This window comes from Eleutherodactylus coqui, chromosome 11, assembly GCF_035609145.1.
Source record: "Eleutherodactylus coqui strain aEleCoq1 chromosome 11, aEleCoq1.hap1, whole genome shotgun sequence".
Classification (NCBI taxonomy): domain Eukaryota; kingdom Metazoa; phylum Chordata; class Amphibia; order Anura; family Eleutherodactylidae; genus Eleutherodactylus; species Eleutherodactylus coqui.
Genome location: NC_089847.1, coordinates 59,237,339 through 59,253,942, shown reverse-complemented (window position 1 = coordinate 59,253,942; position 16,604 = coordinate 59,237,339).

Below are 16,604 nucleotides of genomic sequence, written 5' to 3'. Positions count from 1 at the left end.
CATGGCTACACAGTGCACCCTTAGTACTTATCCTAATATATAGGGACCCAGACATGGCTACACAGTGCACCCTTAGTACTTGTCCTAATACATAGGGACCCAGACATGACTACACAGTGCACCCTTAGTACTTGTCCTAATATATAGGGACCCAGACATGGCTACACAGTGCACCCTTAGTACTTATCCTAATATATAGGGACCCAGACATGGCTACACAGTGCACCCTTAGTACTTGTCCTAATATATAGGGACCCAGACATGACTACACAGTGCACCCTTAGTACTTATCCTAATATATAGGAGACCAGATATGGCAACACAGTGCACGCTTAGTACTTGTCCTAATATATACGAGACCAGACATGGCTATACAGTGCACCCTTAGTACTTGTCCTAATATACAGGAGACCCAGACATGGCTACACAGTGCACCCTTAGTACTTGTCCTAATATATAGGAGACCAGATATGGGTACACAGTGCACCCTTAGTACTTGTCCTAATATATAGGGGACCAGATATGGCTACACAGTGCACCCTTAGTACTTGTCCTAATATGCAGGGGACCCAGACGTGACTACACAGTGCACCCTTAGTACTTGTCCTAATATATAGGAGACCAGACATGGCTCCACAGGGCACAGTTAGCACTTGTTCTAATATATAGAGACCCAGACATGACTACACAGTGCACCCTTAGTACTTGTCCTAATATATAGGAGACCAGACATGGCTACACAGTGCACCCTTAGTACTTGTCCTAATATATAGGAGACCAGACATGGCTCCACAGGGCACAGTTAGCACTTGTTCTAATATATAGAGACCCAGACATGACTACACAGTGCACCCTTAGTACTTATCCTAATACATAGGGACCCAGACATGACTACACAGTGCACCCTTAGTACTTGTCCTAATATATAGGGACCCAGACATGGCTACACAGTGCACCCTTAGTTATTATTCTTATATATAGGGACCCAGACATGGCTACACAGTGCACCCTTAGTACTTGTCCTAATATATAGGAGACCAGACATGGCTCCACAGGGCACAGTTAGCACTTGTTCTAATATATAGAGACCCAGACATGACTACACAGTGCACCCTTAGTACTTGTCCTAATATATAGGGGACACAGACATGGCTACACAGTGCACCCTTAGTACTTGTCCTAATATGCAGGGGACCAAGACATGACTACACAGTGCACCCATAGTACTTGTCCTAATATATAGGAGACCAGATATGGCTACACAGTGCACCCTTAGTACTTGTCCTAATATATAGGAGACCAAATATGGGTACATAGTGCACCCTTAGTACTTGTCCTAAAATATAGGGGACCCAGACATGGCTACACAGTGCACCCTTAGTACTTGTCCTAATATATAGGGGACCAAGACATGGCTACACAGTGCACCCTTAGTACTTGTCCTAATATGCAGGGGACCAAGACATGACTACACAGTGCACCCTTAGTACTTGTCCTAATATATAGGAGACCAAATATGGGTACATAGTGCACCCTTAGTACTTGTCCTAAAATATAGGGGACCCAGACATGGCTACACAGTGCACCCTTAGTACTTGTCCTAATATATAGGAGACCAAATATGGGTACACAGTGCACCCTTAGTACTTGTCCTAATATATAGGGGACCCAGACATGGCTACACAGTGCACCCTTAGTACTTGTTCTAATACATAAGGGGCGCAGGCATGGCTACACAGTGCACCTTTAGTACTTGTCCTAATATATAGGGGACCCAGACATAGCTACACAGTGCACCCTTAGTACTTGTCCTAATATATAGGGACCCAGACATGGCTACACAGTGCACCCTTAGTACTTATCCTAATATATAGGGACCCAGACATGGCTACACAGTGCACCCTTAGTACTTGTCCTAATATATAGGGACCCAGACATGACTACACAGTGCACCCTTAGTACTTATCCTAATATATAGGAGACCAGATATGGCAACACAGTGCACGCTTAGTACTTGTCCTAATATATAGGAGACCAGACATGGCTATACAGTGCACCCTTAGTACTTGTCCTAATATACAGGAGACCCAGACATGGCTACACAGTGCACCCTTAGTACTTGTCCTAATATATAGGAGACCAGATATGGGTACACAGTGCACCCTTAGTACTTGTCCTAATATATAGGGGACCAGATATGGCTACACAGTGCACCCTTAGTACTTGTCCTAATATGCAGGGGACCCAGACGTGACTACACAGTGCACCCTTAGTACTTGTCCTAATATATAGGAGACCAGATATGGCTACACAGTGCACCCTTAGTACTTGTCCTAATATGTAGGAGACCAGACATGGCTCCACAGGGCACAGTTAGCACTTGTTCTAATATATAGAGACCCAGACATGACTACACAGTGCACGCTTAGTACTTGTCCTAATATATAGGAGACCAGACATGGCTACACAGTGCACCCTTAGTACTTGTCCTTATATATAGGAGACCAGACAAGGCTCCACAGGGTACAGTTAGCACTTGTTCTAATATATAGAGACCCAGACATGACTACACAGTGCACCCTTAGTACTTGTCCTAATATATAGGGGACACAGACATGGCTACACAGTGCACCCTTAGTACTTGTCCTAATATGCAGGGGACCAAGACATGACTACACAGTGCACCCATAGTACTTGTCCTAATATATAGGAGACCAGATATGGCTACACTGTGCACCCTTAGTACTTGTCCTAATATATAGGAGACCAAATATGGGTACATAGTGCACCCTTAGTACTTGTCCTAAAATATAGGGGACCCAGACATGGCTACACAGTGCACCCTTAGTACTTGTCCTAATATATAGGGGACCAAGACATGGCTACACAGTGCACCCTTAGTACTTGTCCTAATATGCAGGGGACCAAGACATGACTACACAGTGCACCCATAGTACTTGTCCTAATATATAGGAGACCAGATAAGGCTACACAGTGCACCCTTAGTACTTGTCCTAATGTATAGGAGACCAAATATGGGTACATAGTGCACCCTTAGTACTTGTCCTAATATATAGGGGACCCAGACATGGCTACACAGTGCACCCTTAGTACTTGTTCTAATACATAAGGGGCGCAGGCATGGCTACACAGTGCACCTTTAGTACTTGTCCTAATATATAGGGGACCCAGACATAGCTACACAGTGCACCCTTAGTACTTGTCCTAATATATAGGAGACCCAGACATGGCTACACAGTGCACCCTTAGTACTTGTCCTAACACATAGGGACCCAGACGTGGCTACACAGTGCAGCCTTAGTACTTGTCCTAATACATAGGGGACCCAGACATGACTACACAGTGCACCCTTAGTACTTGTCCTAATATATAGGGGACCAGACATGGCTACACAGTACACCCTTAGTACGTGTCCTAATAAATAGGGGAGCAGACATGGCTACACAGTACACCCTTAGTACTTGTCCTAATATATAGGAGACCAGATATGGGTACACAGTGCACCCCTAGTACTTGTCCTAATATACAGGAGACCAGATATGGCTACACAGTGCACCCTTAGTACTGGTCCTAATATGCAGGGGACTAAGACATGGCTACACAGTGCACCCTTAGTACTTGTCCTAATATACAGGAGACCCAGACATGGCTACACAGTGCACCCTTAGTACTTGTCCTAACATACAGGAGAGCCAGACATGGCTACACAGAGCACCCTTAGTACTTGTCCTAATATACAGGGACCCACACATGACTACACAGTGCACCCTTAGTACTTGTCCTAATATATAGGGGACCCAGACATGGCTACACAGTGCACCCTTAGTACTTGTCCTAATATATAGGGGACCCAGATATGGCTACACACTGCACCCTTAGTACTTGTCCTAATATACAGGAGACCCAGACATGACTACACAGTGCACCCTTAGTACTTGTCCTAATATACAGGGGGCCCAGACATGGCTACACAGTGCACCCTTAGTACTTGTCCTAATATATAGGGGACCCAGACATGACTACACAGTGCACCCTAATGCTTGTCCTAATATGCAGGGGACCAAGACATGGCTACACCGTGCACCCTTAGTACTTGTCCTAATATATAGGAGACCAGACATGGCTACACAGTGCACACTTAGTACTTGTCCTAATATGCAGGGGACCCAGACATGGCTACACAGTGCACGCTTAGTACTTGTCCTAATATATAGGAGACCAGATATGGCTACACAGTGCACCCTTAGTACTTGTCCTAATATATAGGGACCCAGACATAACTACACAGTGCACCTTTAGTACTTGTCCTAATATGCATGGGACCCAGACGTGACTACACAGTGCACCCTTAGTATTTGTCCTAATATACAGTATAGGAGACCAGATATGGCTACACAGTGCACCCTTAGTACTTGTCCAAATATATAGGAGACCAGACATGGCTACACAGTGCACCCTTAGTACTTGTCCTAATATATAGGGACCCAGACATGACTACACAGTGCACCCTTAGTACTTGTCCTAATATATAGGGACCAAGACATGACTACACAGTGCACCCTTAGTACTTGTCCTAATATATAGGGACCAAGACATGACTACACAGTGCACCCTTAGTACTTGTCCTAATATATAGGGACCCAGACATGACTACACAGTGCACCCTTAGTACTTGTCCTAATATATAGGGACCCAGACATGACTACACAGTGCACCCTTAGTACTTGTCCTAATATATAGGAGACCAGATATGCGTACACAGTGCACCCTTGGTACTTGTCCTAATATATAGGAGACCAGATACGGCTACACAGTGCACCCTTAGTACTTGTCCTAATATATAGGAGACCAGATATGGCTACACAGTGCACCCTTAGTACTTGTCCTAATATATAGGAGACCAGATATGGCTACACAGTTCACCCTTAGTACTTGTCCTAATATATAGGGGACCAGACATGACTACACAGTGCACCCTTAGTACTTGTCCTAATATATAGGGGACCAGACATGGCCACACAGTGCACCCTTAGTACTTGTCCTAATATGCAGGGGAACAAAGACATGGCTACACAGTGCACCCTTAGTACTTGTCCTAATATGCAGGGGACCAAGACATGGCTACACAGTGCACCTTTAGTACTTGTCCTAATATATAGAAGCGCCGGAATATTAGCCGCAGGCGTATATATGTAGGCAGCACGACAGGGTTAACGGGGAGGCTAGGGGTTAACAGTAGTGCAGAGGTGGGGGGGGGGGGGATGAGAATAGGGAGGGGGGAGCAGTTAGAAAGTGCGGGAAAAGCAGGAGGAGGAGTTTCAGTCGGCAGCAGAAGGAAGAAGGAGCAGAAGAGAAGAAGACGGAGACAGCGAGGAAGTAGAGAGAAGAAATCGTGAGTAAAGAAGAGTGAAGACGGCTGGAAGCACCGAAGAGCCCGAAGAGGAGCGTCTGGAAGAGCCCAGAAGACAACTTACCGGTATGGACGGCGTCATGGAGAGGATCCGGGCGGCGGTGGAGGAGCGGGGCTTAGACTGGCTGTTGAGCTTACTGGATGCAGGGGCCCCTGGCCCGGAGCACGTGGGAGCGGGTCCAGCACAGGCTGCAGGAGCGGAGGAAGCGGCGCCCGTTGTAGCAGCTGCAGCGCCAGGCAGAGGAAGAGGACGGAGCCTGGCTGCTGCTGGGAGCCGTGTGACAGAAGCAGCAGCGGGACGAAGCCCAGGGACAGAGCATGGCCGCAATGCCTCAGCGGTGGGGAGGCGCGGGACACAGGCAGTGGAGAGGAGAGAGCCGAGGCCACGGAGGGCTCGCGCCCCAGCGCGGCTGAGCCCTGATTTAACCCCTTAGCGTCGGCGCCGCATTGAGAGTCCCTCACGGGCTCCTCCGGGCCGGCTCCCAGTTTCCAATTCAGCAGGTGGGGAGCGCAGGCCCGGGAGGAATCTCACCAGGCATGTCCCGTGCCGCCAGGGGGCGGGGTCTGGCACCGGACCGTCGGCGGAGAGAGCTGGAGCAGCGTGGGGCCGCTCGCCGGGAGAGGTGGTGGTCGGCGAGCAGCCTCACAGTTTTCTTTTAGTCCCACAGGACACGCGGCCCGTGGGAGCCAGTTCGAGCAGCAGAGGAGCGGCTGCGACTCCGGTGGCGCGACTGCAGCCAGATGAGGACCTCGAGTGCCAGCGCGGATCACCGTCTGACGAGGACTCGGATCCGCTGGAGGGAGGATCGGCGGCTGGTGGGACTACAGCCCCTACGCAGCCAGGTGAGCGAACACACGGGGACACACATATCGCAGTTAGCCGCGTTGCGCCAGCGGCAGATAGTGTGGGGGGGGCGGACAGGGGGCGGGGGGGTGACGGTAGGCACACGGTGCGCAGCGAGCGAGATGGGGTTAATGTTAGGGGGATTATTGGAGCTTTGGCGCAAGCAACAGTCTGGGCCAGGGCCGTCACCGGTATCCGCCTGGACTTTACCGTCCAATGCGGTGAGTGGTTGCGATATCGATACGGGGGGAGTTGGGACGGGATCGTCGGTGGGGCAGCAAACAGCTCCTGTCACGGTAGGCGTTCAGACAGAAAAGGAAGGGGACAGGATTCACGTTGATGACAGAGCGAAGGGGGAGGTATATGTTTGCTTTGAGGGCCCCCTAGGTGCGCACTTGAAAAAGGAGGTTAGAGAAAAGATCTGGCACGACGAGTACGTCGAGATCTTTTCCCTTCTCCCTTTAGAAAAATTTAATTTGGATAAAGGGAAAAGGACGGAATACAAGAAGGAGGAGGAAGAGAAACGTCGGTGGCGACTGATTCCACAGACTCTCTAATTGGATGCAAGCTTTCGCTATTCTGGCTAGCGTTATAGGGGAAAAGGCGCCGGAGAATTGTTCCAGCCTCTTTTGTTACCTCGATGCGATAGGGGAGGCGTATAGGGTGTATGGGGGACAGACGTGGCTTAGGTATGACGAGCAGTTTCGTCAAAGAAAAGCGATCCGACCGTCTATTCGGTGGGATCAGAAAGACATAGGGCTGTGGTTGAGGGTAATGGCCCCAGTTAGGTTCGGGCAGCCCTTTCAGGGAGGGGCCGGGACGAGTAGCTCGGCCAGCGGTTCCCAGGGAGGAAGTCAGGGCGGACAGTCGGGGAGTCATAGGCTCGGATTGTGTTGGCAGTTTAACGACGGCCAATGCAAATTAGGAAATAGCTGCAGGTTCAAGCACGTTTGCTCCCTGTGTAACGCTACATCACACGGAGCAGCAAGGTGCTTTAAGAAAGGAAAAGGAAAGTTTTTCGGGGCAGCTGGAAAAAGGGATGACACCAGTGAAACTGGCAAAGATGGTGCCGTTTCTAAATAGGTACCCCGACCGAGAGAAGGCGAGTTTATTATTAGAAGGTTTTAGGGATGGTTTTAAAATTCCCGCCCCAGTTCATAGGGTTCCTGTTACTACAAAAAATTTACCGTCGGCGCTCCGGTATTCGGCGGTGGTAACAGAGAAATTGCGTAAGGAGGTTCAGTTAGGATGGATGGCGGGGCCGTTTAGCTCCCCTCCGGTTACGGAGTTGGTAGTTTCTCCGCTTGGAGTAGTTCCTAAAAAAGAGCCAAATAGGTTCAGGCTCATACATCACTTGTCTTACCCGAAAGGGGCGTCAGTGAACGACGGTATCGACCCGGAAATATGTTCCGTGGTCTATACCTCTTTTGACGCCGCTACGAAATGGGTGCGCAAGTACGGGCAGGGGGCTAGGTTGGCTAAAGTGGACATTGAGTCCGCTTTTAGGTTACTCCCAGTGGCCCCAGAAAGTATTCGTTTGTTAGGCTGTTTTTGGGAAGGAAGTTACTTCGCGGATAGGTGTCTACCCATGGGCTGTTCTATTTCGTGCGCTTATTTTGAAGCGTTCAGCTCATTTTTAGAATGGGTAGTTAGGGATTGCACAGGGATTAGGTCGGTTATCCATTATTTGGATGACTTCCTATGCATAGGTCCGGCAAGTTCGCCACTTTGCGCAAACTTGCTGGGGTCCCTTCAATGGGTTACCGGTCAGTTCGGGGTGCCTTTGGCACCAGGGAAGACCGAAGGGCCCACAACGTGTTTGAAGTTTCTGGGCATTACCATTGACACTGAGGCAATGGAATGCAGGTTGCCCGAGGACAAAGTGGCGGAATTAAAGGCTGAAGTCAACAGGGCAAGGGTTGTCACAAAAGTTACGTTAAGAGAGCTGCAATCGTTGTTAGGCAATCTCAATTTCGCCTGTCGCATTATGCCGATGGGTCGGATTTTCAGTAGGAGATTAGCATCAGCCACAGCAGGGGTTCGGTTACCCCACCATTTTATACGGCTGGGCAAAGGCCACAAGAAGGACCTAGCAGTATGGGCGGCGTTTTTAGAAAATTATAACGGAAGGTCAGTGATGATGGAGGAGGTGGTGGACAATTTCGATTTGGAATTGTTCACTGACGCCGCAGGTAGTTCGGGTTTTGGAGCATACTTCCAAGGCCGGTGGTGCGCGTCGGGGTGGCCGAGCGAATGGTTTTCGTCGGGTTTGGTAAAAAACCTGGTGCTGCTTGAGCTATTCCCCATAATAGTAGCTGTTGAGCTATGGGGAGCTCAGTTTAGAGATAAAAGGGTGCGCTTTCACTGCGACAACCTGGGGGTGGTGCAGGCAATAAACAGATTGTCTGCATCATCCCCCCCAGTGGTAGCATTATTGCGCCACCTGGTGCTGCAGGCGTTGTCGCTGAATGCTTGGATTGGGGCAGTACACGTGCCAGGGGTAAGCAACTCAATAGCGGATGCTCTTTCTCGCTTTCAGTGGGAGCGATTCCGACGGTTGGCCCCAGGAGCAGAAGAAGAAGGGGTGTCTTGCCCGAGACACATATGGAGCGTGGTCAGCGAGCAGTGAGGCACCTGATAGGTGCCTCCTTGGCTCGGAACACATGGGCGGCTTACAAGGCAGCATGGGTAGAATGGGAGGAGTGGTTGAAGCAGTGGGGCAATGTACGGACGGACGAGGACGCGGCAGGGGCGTTGTTGGGGTGGCTGGCAAAAAGCGCGGAGGCTGGTTTGTCGGTGGCTACAGTTAACAAGTTTATGGGGGGGTGGCGTTTGGCGCTAAGTTGAGGGGTGTAACGGATGTAACGAAGAACTTTGTAGTGAGGCAGGCGCTTAAAGGTTTTAGAAAGGGGCGGGGTAGTCCGGATACGCGTCGCCCGGTTTCGTTTGAGTTACTACAAAAATTGGGGTTCGCGTTGCAGGAGATTTGTGGGAACGTGTTTGAGTATTCTCTTTTTAGGTTCGCTTTTTCGTTAGCCTTTTTCGGGGCGTTACGAGTGGGGGAATTGGTTTCCCCAAGCAAAATGATAGGGGGGGGGGGTTGAAAGCCGAGGACACTAGAGTTGTAAAGGGACGTTTAGAAATAGTCATTCGGCGTTCTAAGACGGATCAGGTCGGAAGGGGTCGTCGGGTGTCGCTGGGGCGTATTCCAGGGGAAAACGTGCCCGGTTAGTTGTTGGGAGAACTACTGTTCTCTAGCAAGGGCCAGGGTAGGGCCCCTGTTACAGCATCAGGACGGTCATTATTTATCAAGGTTCCAGTTTGAGGCGGTGTTTAAAAGAGCGATAGCTGTTCTGGGACTGGATGGGTCAGGTTTTGGAACGCATTCGTTTAGAATAGGTGCGGCGACAGAGGCGGCAGCGAGGGGTATGGATAGTCAGGCGGTGATGGGAATCGGTCGGTGGAAGTCGGAGAGGTTCAGACGGTATATTAGACCGCATTTGCTGTAAGGGCGGGTAGGGGGCACATGGTGGGGGCGTTATTTACGGTTAGTTTTTGTTCTTTTTTGTTACAGATCCGCGTGCTGCACTCGTGTGGATAATGGGCCACTCGTATGTTTTTTTTTGGGGGGGAGAGGTCTAAAGTTAGGCCTAATGGGAGGCAACTTAGACTGAGTAAGGATGCGGCGGTACTTCGCTGGATAGGAGTGCGGGGCATGGCCTGGTCGCGGGTTTTGCAGGATGTACAGCGCCTAGTCTCCCTGGACAGGACGCCCGACATTCTAGTATTGCACGTCGGGGGCAACGACTTGGGGCATAGACCGTTCAGGGAGCTAGGCAGAGACATACGGTATGATATGCTTCGGTTATTGCAGATGTACCGGGGCTTGATCTTGGTCTGGTCCGAGATGGTCCCTCGTAAGGTTTGGCGGAATGTGCGTTCGGTGCGCGGTATAGATAAGGCAAGGATCAAAGTGAATCGTGAGGTGTCTCGTTTCGTGGTGCGGAATGGAGGAGTCGCCGTGCGGCATATTGATCTTGAGAAAGGGGCGGGAAATTATTGGAGAGGCGACGGGGTCCATCTCAACGAGATTGGGACAGATCTTTGGTTAGAGGGCATACAGGAGGGGATAGAACGCGCATTGGTTCTGTGGGGGGCTGCGCAGGCATGAGGTGGTCATGCCATGCTGGCTGTGGCAGTTGGAGGGGGGGGGGGGTGGAGTTCTCGGAGCCAGTGTTAGGATGCGGGGCGAGGGGGGGGGGGGGGAGAGCGGAGGGCCGATGGCTGCCTGTCCCCCCTTCCCGCCCCATTATTGATTTACAGTGTGCGGTAGGTCTGTCGCCTCCCGGCTCTGTCAGGCCGTAGTCCCTGCGGAGACCAGTCGGCTGGCCTAGGAACGGCTAGCGGGTCTCTGAGTCGGGAGGTGGGCGACTAGGGGCAACCGTGTGCGTGTTGCCTCCCGAGTCGGCGGTCTCGCGACGGGAGGGCGGTAGCGGGAGGGATCTTCGGTCTCCCGAGTCGGATAGTGGGAGAGCGGCGGGAGGCAGTACGGAAGATCCTTTTCCCTGTAGTGAGGCGACAGAGGGGGTTGTAGGCTCCGGGGACTTCCCCCTTTTGGTGGGTTGTCTATTCTTGTGTTTTTTACCCATTGTTAAACTTAAAGTTAAATAAATGGCCGCTGTGGCCAAAATTATCCAAACTAGAAGTAGTAGCGTATTGTTTTGGTGGGTTACAGGGAAGTGGGGGGATAGGTCACAGAGGCTCACTCCGTGATACCCGCGTCAAGGAGACCAGATATGGGTACACAGTGCACCCTTAGTACTTGGCCTAATATATAGGGGACCCAGACATCGCTACACAGTGCACCCTTAGTACTTGTCCTAATATACAGAGGACCCAGACATGGCTACACAGTGCACCCTTAGTACTTGTTCTAATACATAAGGGACGCAGACATGGCTACACAATACAGCCTAAGTACTTGTCTTAATATGCAGGGGACCAAGACATGGCTACACAGTGCACCCTTAGTACTTGTCCTAATATGCAGGGGACCAAAGACATGGCTACACAGTGCACCCTTAGTACTTGTCCTAATATGCAGGGGACCAAGACATGGCTACACAGTGCACCCTTGGTACTTGTCCTAATATATAGGAGACCAGATATGGGTACACAGTGCACCCTTAGTACTTGTCCTAATATATAGGGGACCAAGACATGGCTACACAGTGCACCCTTAGTACTTGTCCTAATATGCAGGGGACCAAAGACATGGCTACACAGTGCACCCTTAGTACTTGTCCTAATATGCAGGGGAACAAAGACATGGCTACACAGTGCACGCTTAGTACTTGTCCTAATGTATAGGAGACCAGATACGGCTACACAGTGCACCCTTAGTACTTGTCCTAATATATAAGGGACCAGATATGGCTACACAGTGCACCCTTAGTACTTGTCCTAATATATAGGAGACCAGATATGGGTACACAGTGCACCCTTAGTACTTTTCCTAATATTAAGGAGACCAGATATGGGTACACAGTGCACCCTTAGTACTTGTCCTAATATACAGGGACTCAGACATGGCTACACAGTGCACCCTTAGTACTTGTCCTAATATATAGGGACCCAGACATGGCTACACAGTGCACCGTTAGTACTAGTCCTAATATATAGGGGAACCAGACATGGCTATACAGTGCACCCTTAGTACTTGTCCTAATATATAGAGACCCAGACATGACTACAGAGTGCACCCTTAGTACTTATCCTAATATACAGGAGACCAGACATGACTAAACAGTGCACCCTTAGTACTTGTCCTAATATATAGGAGACCAGATACTGCTACACAGTGCATCCTTAGTACTTGTCCTAATATATAGGAGACCAGACATGGCTGCACAGTGCACCCTTAGTACTTGTCCTAATATATAGGAGACCAGACATGGCTACACAGTGCACCCTTAGTACTTGTCCTAATATATGTAGGGGACTCAGATATGGCAACACAGTGCACCCTTAGTACTTGTCCTTATACATAGGGACCCAGACGTGGCTACACAGTGCACCCTTAGTACTTGTTCTAATACATAAGGGTCGCAGACATGGCTACACAGTGCACCCTTAGTACTTATCCTAATATATAGGGACTCAGACATGGCTACACAGTGCACCCTTAGTACTTGTCCTAATATACAGAGGACCCAGACATGGCTACACAGTGCACCCTTAGTACTTGTTCTAATACATAAGGGACGCAGACATGGCTACACAATACAGCCTAAGTACTTGTCTTAATATGCAGGGGACCAAGACATGGCTACACAGTGCACCCTTAGTACTTGTCCTAATATGCAGGGGAACAAAGACATGGCTACACAGTGCACCCTTAGTACTTGTCCTAATATGCAGGGGACCAAGACATGGCTACACAGTGCACCCTTGGTACTTGTCCTAATATATAGGGGACCAGACATGACTACACAGTGCACCCTTAGTACTTGTCCTAATATATAGGGGACCAAGACATGGCTACACAGTGCACCCTTAGTACTTGTCCTAATATGCAGGGGAACAAAGACATGGCTACACAGTGCACCCTTAGTACTTGTCCTAATATGCAGGGGACCAAGACATGGCTACACAGTGCACCCTTGGTACTTGTCCTAATATATAGGGGACCAGACATGACTACACAGTGCACCCTTAGTACTTGTCCTAATATATAGGGGACCAAGACATGGCTACACAGTGCACGCTTAGTACTTGTCCTAATGTATAGGAGACCAGATACGGCTACACAGTGCACCCTTAGTACTTGTCCTAATATATAAGGGACCAGATATGGCTACACAGTGCACCCTTAGTACTTGTCCTAATATATAAGAGACCAGACATGGCTCCACAGGGCACAGTTAGTACTTGTTCTAATATATAGGGACTCAGACATGGCTACACAGTGCACCCTTAGTACTTGTCCTAATATATAGGGACCCAGACATGACGACACAGGACACGCTTAGTACTTTTCCTAATATACAGGAGACCCAGACATGGCTACACAGTGCACCCTTAGTACTTGTCCTAATATATAGGGACCAGACATGGCTACACAGTGCACCGTTAGTACTAGTCCTAATATATAGGGGAACCAGACATGGCTATACAGTGCACCCTTAGTACTTGTCCTAATATATAGAGACCCAGACATGACTACAGAGTGCACCCTTAGTACTTATCCTAATATACAGGAGACCAGACATGACTAAACAGTGCACCCTTAGTACTTGTCCTAATATATAGGAGACCAGATACTGCTACACAGTGCATCCTTAGTACTTGTCCTAATATATAGGAGACCAGATATAGCTACACAGTGCACCCTTAGTACTTGTCCTAATATATAGGAGACCAGACATGGCTGCACAGTGCACCCTTAGTACTTGTCCTATTATATAGGAGACCAGACATGGCTACACAGTGCACCCTTAGTACTTGTCCTAATATATGTAGGGGACTCAGATATGGCAACACAGTGCACCCTTAGTACTTGTCCTTATACATAGGGACCCAGACGTGGCTACACAGTGCACCCTTAGTACTTGTTCTAATACATAAGGGTCGCAGACATGGCTACACAGTGCACCCTTAGTACTTGTCCTAATATATTGGGGACCCAGACATGGTTACACAGTGCACCCTTAGTACTTGTCCTAATATATAGGGGACCCAGACATGACTGCACAGTATACCCTTAGTACTTGTCCTAATATATAGGGGACCAGACATCGCTACACAGTGCCCCCTTAGTACTTGTCCTAATATACAGGGGGCCCAGACATGGCTACACAGTGCACCCTTAGTACTTATCCTAATATACAGGAGACCCATACATGACTACACAGTGCACCCTTAGTACTTGTCCTAATATATAGGAGACCCAGACATGGCTACACAGTGCACCCTTAGTACTTATCCTAATATATAGGGACTCAGACATGGCTACACAGTGCACCCTTAGTACTTGTCCTAATATATAGGGGACACAGACATGGCTACACAGTACACCCTTAGTACTTGTCCTAATATATAGGGGACCAGACATGGCTACACAGTGCACCCTTAATACGTGTCCTAATATATAGGGCACCCACCCATGGATACACAGTGCACCCTTAGTACTTGTTCTAATACATAAGGGGCCCAGACATGGCTACACACCGCACCCTTAGTGCTTGCCCATTCTTGTTGCCCTGCTATGTGCCCCCACTCTGCACCCTGACATGGAAACTACATGTGAGCACCCACACATAGATATTTCAGGGTGCAGATGGCTTGGGCGGCACAGAATGGCACTGTGGGCTACATGTGGCCTCCGGGCGGTATGTTGTGCACCCCTGGCTTACAGTACCAGTAGAGTAACATCCTGGTTTGTGATATAAGTGCTTCCATAAGGCAGGTCCTAATATATACTTTAGTGAACACTTTGGTATTTATTACTGTTTTAGCTGTTTTTCCTCTTTGGTAGAGATGAGCGAACGTACTCGTCCGAGCTTGATATTTGTGCGAATATTACGGTGTTCGGGATGCTCGTTACTCGTAACGAGTACCACGCGGTGTTCCGGTTACTTTCAGTTTCCTCTCTGAGACGTTAGCGCGCTTTTCTGGCCAATTGAAAGACAGGGAAGGCATTACAACTTCCCCCTGTGACGTTCAAGCCCTATACCACCCCCCTGCTGTGAGTGGCTGGGGTGATCAGATGTCACCCGAGTATAAAAGTCGGCCCCTCCCGCGGCTCGGCTCAGATGCCGTGTGAGTTAGTGAGGGAAAGTGCTGTTCTATTGGAGTTGCTGTAGGGAGAGTGTTTGTAGTGAGTGTAGGCTTCAAGAACCCCAACGGTCCTTCTTAGGGCCACATCTACCTGTGTGCAGGCTGCTATCAGTGGAAATTTTTATTTTTTTTTCTCAAAATCGGCAGTGCAGAGCGTTGCACCCGGCATTAGGGACAGAAGTGGTGCTTAGGCAGGGAGAGTGTTAGGAGTGAGTGTAGCCTTCAAGATCCTCAACGGTCCTTTCTAGGGCCACATTTAACTGTGTGGAGTACTGTGCAGGCTGCTGTTTGCTGTGTTGCTTTTTTTTTTTTTTTCTCAAAATCAGCGGTGCAGAGCATTGCACCCTCCATTGATACTACAGGCACAGAATTGTGTAGGCAGGGCCACAACACAGTTATTAGTCATTGAATAGACGCAGTGGGCCTATCCTTTTAAACAAAAGGGAAGAAAGTATATTTGCCCTGTCTCTGTCAGTCCTAAGGGCTCTGGGTACGTGTGTGCTGCGTGGAGAACGTAAAAAAATCAGACGCAACCAGCTACGGTTGAGTGCAGCCTTGCGCCAATTTCTTTCCTGTCTGGAAAATCAAATCACTGGTAATACAGCATGCTGAGGGGTAGGGGTAGGCCTACAGGATGTGGATGCGGCCGAGGACGCGGAGGGCCAAGTGAGGGTGTGGGCACAGGCCGAGCCAGTGCGGTGGCCAGGGGTAGAGGCAGGGCCAGACCGAATAATCCACCAACTGTTTCCCAAAGCGCCCCCTCGCGCCATGCCACCCTGCACAGGTCAAGGTGCTCTACGGTGTGGCAGTTTTTCACAGAGATGCCTGACGACCGACGAACAGTGGTGTGCAACCTTTGTCGCGCCAAGATCAGCTGGGGAGGCACCACCAACAGCATGCGCAGGCATATGATGGCCAAGCACCCCACAAGGTGGGACGATGCCCGTTCACCGCCTCCGGTTTGCACCACTGCCTCTCCCCCTGTGCCCCCACCTGCCACTGAGATCCAACCCCCCTCTGAGGACACAGGCACTACCGTCTCCTGGCCTGCACCCACACCCTCACCTCCGCTGTCCTCGGCCCCATCCAGCAATGTCTCTCAGCGCAGCGTCCAGACGTCGCTAGTGCCACAGTTTGAGCGCAAGCGCAAGTACGACGCCACGCGCCCGCACGCTCAAGCGTTAAACGTGCACATTGCAAAATTGATCAGCCTAGAGATGCTGCCGTATAGGCTTGTGGAAACGGAGGCTTTCAAAAGCATGATGGCGGCGGCTGCCCCGCGCTACTCGGTTCCCAGTCGCCACTACTTTTCCCGATGTGCCGTCCCAGCCCTGCACGACCACGTCTCCCGCAACATTGTACGCGCCCTCACCAACGCGGTTACTGCCAAGGTCCACTTAACAAGGGACACGTGGACAAGCACAGGCGGGCAGGGCCACTATATCTCCCTGACGGCACATTGGGTGAATTTAGTGGAGGCTGGGACAGAGT